Here is a 5,117-nt window from a genome sequence, read left to right on the forward strand (position 1 = left end):
TACTGGCACTGCTGAGCAAAGACACTGACGGTGCACAGGAGCGGCGAAGTCAATAAAAAAACAGAATGATTTATTAGCAATCCGGCTGTTACAGCAGCACTGGGACAGAAATAAATACAGATAAATAGAAACTCAAAAATAATTACAAGTATATCCAATAAAAAGAAGCATAGAGTAAAATAGTAACTATAAAACTTACAACCAATAGCGCTACACATAGCTACAGGACACACGAGCTGTCAGATTTGATCTTACACAGCCATACCATCAAATGCAAAGTCTCATAGAGGTGTGATGAGTAGCAACAAAGCACAGTACATGTAAGAACAACATGACGGCATACACCTGTATATTATACTATCATATAAAGGAAGTACAGCAGCAAAGCTCAGAGTAAGATCATTAAGTATAGTATGAACATTGTATGTATATATATTATATAACATACAGTAGAAACTATATGTATTGTGTTCAGTTGTTGCTCATCAAGTCCAACAGAGACCATGAAGAGGATGGTTGGTATGAGTGTCTCTGTTGTTGTGTATGAATTGGACAAACTCATGATTATTGATTATTGCTGAGATATTTCCACCTGCTAAAAAAAATCCCCTCCACTATTTCAGAGGGAAACACTGGACTTGTGCACCACTCATCATCTGTTAGCACATAGACTGAACAGCTCATAAGATTTGATGCGTTTATTTATCACCCTGGATTACATGAACTCCTCTTGTAGCATCAGTACATTAAAAACTTAAGACGATCAAAAAAGATGATTCTTTTACGTAATTGTCACTTTGTTCTCAACACTTCAGTTTGACCAAAGTGATCTTTCAAAGGTAGGACTTTTACTTCTACTTAGCTGAAGGATTTATATCTTTTCCAAGGAAACTTTGGTACATAAAAGTACATTTCTACATTTCTGAAGAAGAAATCCACTTTGGACAAAAATGATGTGAAAATATGATGTTTCCACATCAGCAGGTTGAAAATAAAAGCTGACGCTTGAAGCAGGTCAGAATTACGTTAAAATGGATGTCCTGCCTGCCAAGATGGAGGACCCTGCAGTGGGCTTGGGGACGAGTGGTTGGCCCCCACATGAAGGGACACTGGACGGTCAGTTTATCTGTATGAAATAAGGCTACTGTGCATTCTTTGAGATTTTGTGTAACAACAAAGTGCAAGAGAAGACATTTTGACAATTTTTATTCAAGAACATTTAGATCAACCATTGAAGTCAGAAAAGCTTCCTTTTCCCCAAACAGAAACATAACTTAACTTTTCATGATGACCAGGTTCACATCATATCATACCTTTTAAGGATGTATGAGACTTTTGACCTAATGAGTTTCCTTCTGTGGCCTTTTCAATGACTCGATCTCATGCCGACATACAGTGTTTCAAAGCATTTGGTAAGCGATGTTTTATTAGTTTAACATTAAAATATAAGGAGATCAAAGGCAAAATTCCTATTCTCCCTCAAATTTTAACGATATGCTTTAGCTGCCTTATCATGTTTAAAATTAGATTCAGAATCCAACTTGTTGAAAATATGTATTACTCAGCAGTTTAAAAAACAAACAGAATTAGACTAAACTGCCACATCCACGATATGGACGGTATTCATTTTTAAATGGATATGAATGTGACAACAAACTTTTGTTACATCAAGTGCAAGCCCAAAACAAACCTATAAATGACATTTGTAATATAAAACTTGGTAAAAAATACTTATTTAAAACTGTACAATCACCAAGTACACAGAGTGAGCACATGAACCGTTATTCATTTGGCTTCGGTGGCTTCGGCCTTTGGCTCCTGGGGACAGAAAGTAAGACAGCGACACGTTATTTATGTCGTTTACTTCAGAAGTATGACAGAACACCCCTCCACAGTGATCGTCATCATCCGATTTCATCCATTTTATCACATTTAGTATATTACAGGGCGTCTGCAAGTTTCATCCTGTCAGAAAGCCTTTCCAGATCCTTTCAATACCAAATAAAATGGAAAAGCTTAGTTATTAAGTCATAAAAATCATTTTGCCATTTGCCTTTATTGACAAACAATATGTGCACCAACCAATCACAACTTCATTTTCCAGAGTCTTCCTTTGATTGGCAGTGTGTATATTTTAGCTTATAATTCTAGGTTTTGCTCACAGGACCGTGAGATTTTCTAATCGCTTATAAAGAGGTGAGAGATTTTAACTTGTGTGTCCTCAAATTAAAACTGAATATAACTGAATTAGAATGAACGTGAAGTTACAGTGACAAAAGAAATTAAAGGCAAAGTTTAACGGCAAGCTGGCAGCTGAGTTTTAGTATTGAGGAGCCTACAAATACTGAATTCATTCCTTCATGTTCATGTGTTAGTTTATCACATTAATAATATTTGTTCTCGTCCTCTTAACGCTCTTGAGACAGGAGGATTAAAAACAAAAATTAAAAAGTATCTTCTGTTAATTAGCTCACGTGAATTATTCATTCGTTAAACAGCACAAACTGTTGTTGTGTAAGATTTGTAATAGAAGTGTTTTCTTATAACAGAAACAAACCTCGGCCTTGGCGCTCCCATTTTCAGCTTGTTTGGCCTTCTTTGCTTTGGGTGCCTTCTGCAAATGCAAGACATTTGGTTACTAACAGATTAGAGCTCTCCAGCCATCACATAATAATTACATGCTTCAGAATAATAAGCAAAATCAAGTGCACCAAAATATCTAAACTGGTTCTCAAACGTGTTTTCCCATTTGCCCCGGAACTAGGGCAAACTTAATTTCCCTTCAAGTAACTCAAGGCCATGAATCAGCTTCACATTTGACACACAATATGGAGATGTTCTGTTTGTGTTGTGTCGTGTCAGTTTCATACTTTTGCAGCAACCTTTTTCTTCTCCACTGGTACCTCTTTACCTTTCTGCTAAACAAGAAACAGTTCACACAACAGTGAGAGATAGAATATTATGACACTTAAATAAAATGACAGTATGTAGCATGCATCTATGCAAACAGACAGCTGATAGGTTTATGAACGTTTCAACTTCAAGGCTTAGGGTAATCGTCAGAAGAAGCTGTTGTTAGGAAACAACTAAGTTCTGGATGAGGAATAAGACTAATCACAAAGTAAAGATAGTTGTCTTTTCCAATGACTGACTGAAGCTCACCTTGGCCAGCCGCTTGGAAGTTCTTCTTTCCTGTTGAGATGGGAGGAAGAAAGTCTTAGTAATAATTGCAGAGGTAACTAACCTTCTTAATTTAACATATGACCCTACTTAAGTATGATACTCACAGCCCTAAAATGGGCATCACACAGTTTGTTTTGTCAAAATTACTTCAAAAAGAAAACTGAATTCTAAGTAAAATTTAATTAAAAGCAGCACTTGACCACAAATCTCAACTATCAATGTACTGAAAAAGCAAAAAAACAATGTTAATCGCTTTCTGGGAATGTGCAGGTGTTCAATATTCTTGCAATAACAGAGGATCAATGTCACATGAATCATCGGTTATTTTTACAAACCTCAGTGGAGACGTTTTGCTGAAAGAGAGAAAAACAAAAACACATTACAGTTTGAACTATACACAGCATTTGGTCTCATAATGACAACACTGTAATCTTAAAATGGAAATATGATGTCGTACTGACAGAAAATGACCACAGGATCAAAAGCCAAATTAAAAGCTGTTTTTGACCGCCTTCCCGCGCTTATTTGAATTCAAATGTGGGCAGTTCCGTCACCATGACAGCGCCTTGGCGCCTTGACAGCTTCCTTTGTTTTGTATCAGTGCGCGCCGACACACAGCTGTTGTGAAACTGATAAGATTACTCCTTCACTAATCTGGAGCTAGCACCGCATAATAAATGCAACCGAACACTGCGGAGATTGCAGCTATTTAAAGTTACATTCAAGGTGAAACTTCCTCGAGAAACCGTTTGTATTTTATAACATTTCGCCCCCTAAATATGTTAAAAACACACACACACACACACACACACACACACACACACACACACACACACACACACACTAAACAATAACGTTACAATCCGCGACAAATGCGCAATTGCAACGCGCAAAATTAACGTTAGTTTTAATAAAATGTAATTTTCACCAGGATACAGGACACCATATTGACAGTTAAACAATTCACATCGCTTTTTTTTTTTTTTTTTTAATTTACTGATAACGTTACGTACTGGTGTCACTTACGGTAATGACAACAGAGTTCGGTATTTTAAACCCATTGTTGATTACGTGCAAACTGGAGGCCGAAATATTGAACCTGATTTGAATCAACCTGCGTGAACGAGCCTGACTTTTCTTATTCAAAACAGACGGTGGAGAGGGAAAAAAAAAAAAAAAAAAAAAAAAAGCCAGCCACCTCCCCTCCCCCAACTCCTTCCTCAATTTTACAGGTTGTGCTTGAACTTGTTTCGCTTGTTTGTTAAATAAACATTCTTAATTTAGATGATAAGTTGTGCATTCACGTTAACCTGATAGCGACGCATTTGCGCCGTGTATCGAAAGTTTGCTGCGTTTAACCTGTCAAGACCCCCACCCCCCAAGCCCACTGTCAACGAGGGAAAAGCCCAACAGCCAGACATTTTGCAAAACGCAATGTCAACGGTTGCACGAGTCAGAACTTTGGCGCAGGACGTGAAAATATAACTACGTACATTTTCCGTCGTGTTTAACTGATTAAGGGATAGTTTCACGTCACTACCTACAGTACAAACTTGTTTTCGACGAATGGGAGGATGCCCGAGCAGGTCTCTCCTGCCGGACCACCATCGCTATAACAGTACTGTTAGTTCGGCATGATGACGTTCCTCTGATGCAGAAATATCAAACGCAACCTAATGTTAACCCCAAGTTAAAAACACGAACCTAATGCACCGACTTAAAAGTTAAAATAAAATAAATATCTTACCTTTGCTTTACCCATGTTGTTGACAGGAAATGACCAGAAAGCTCACAAAATATAACCACAAAACGGGCTTTTTCCCCGGAGAGATAACAGACGACAACCGGTCGCTCGCTGAGTAAAATGGCGAATGTATAATGCAAAAGAATGTTTTTGTAGTTTATACACTGAAATATAAGAACGAAACCGGTTT

The 5,117-nt window shown here is 37.6% G+C and overlaps 1 long non-coding RNA gene across 2 annotated transcripts; it reads right to left on the reverse strand.

The window, feature by feature from the left end:
* Positions 1-1,189: 1,189 nt before the first annotated feature.
* LOC139334455 (uncharacterized) lies at positions 1,190-5,117 on the reverse strand. Of its 2 annotated transcripts, none has more exons than XR_011602377.1 (6): positions 4,931-5,117; positions 3,519-3,536; positions 3,163-3,192; positions 2,871-2,915; positions 2,558-2,614; positions 1,190-1,818 (listed from the first exon to the last, which is right to left on the reverse strand). It is a non-coding gene; the product is annotated as an uncharacterized lncRNA (long non-coding RNA). The 2 variants fall into 2 exon arrangements; XR_011602378.1 differs by having other exon boundaries at positions 2,871-2,918; positions 4,931-5,112.

This window comes from Chaetodon trifascialis, chromosome 7 (genome assembly GCF_039877785.1).
Source record: "Chaetodon trifascialis isolate fChaTrf1 chromosome 7, fChaTrf1.hap1, whole genome shotgun sequence".
Lineage (NCBI taxonomy): Eukaryota > Metazoa > Chordata > Actinopteri > Chaetodontiformes > Chaetodontidae > Chaetodon > Chaetodon trifascialis.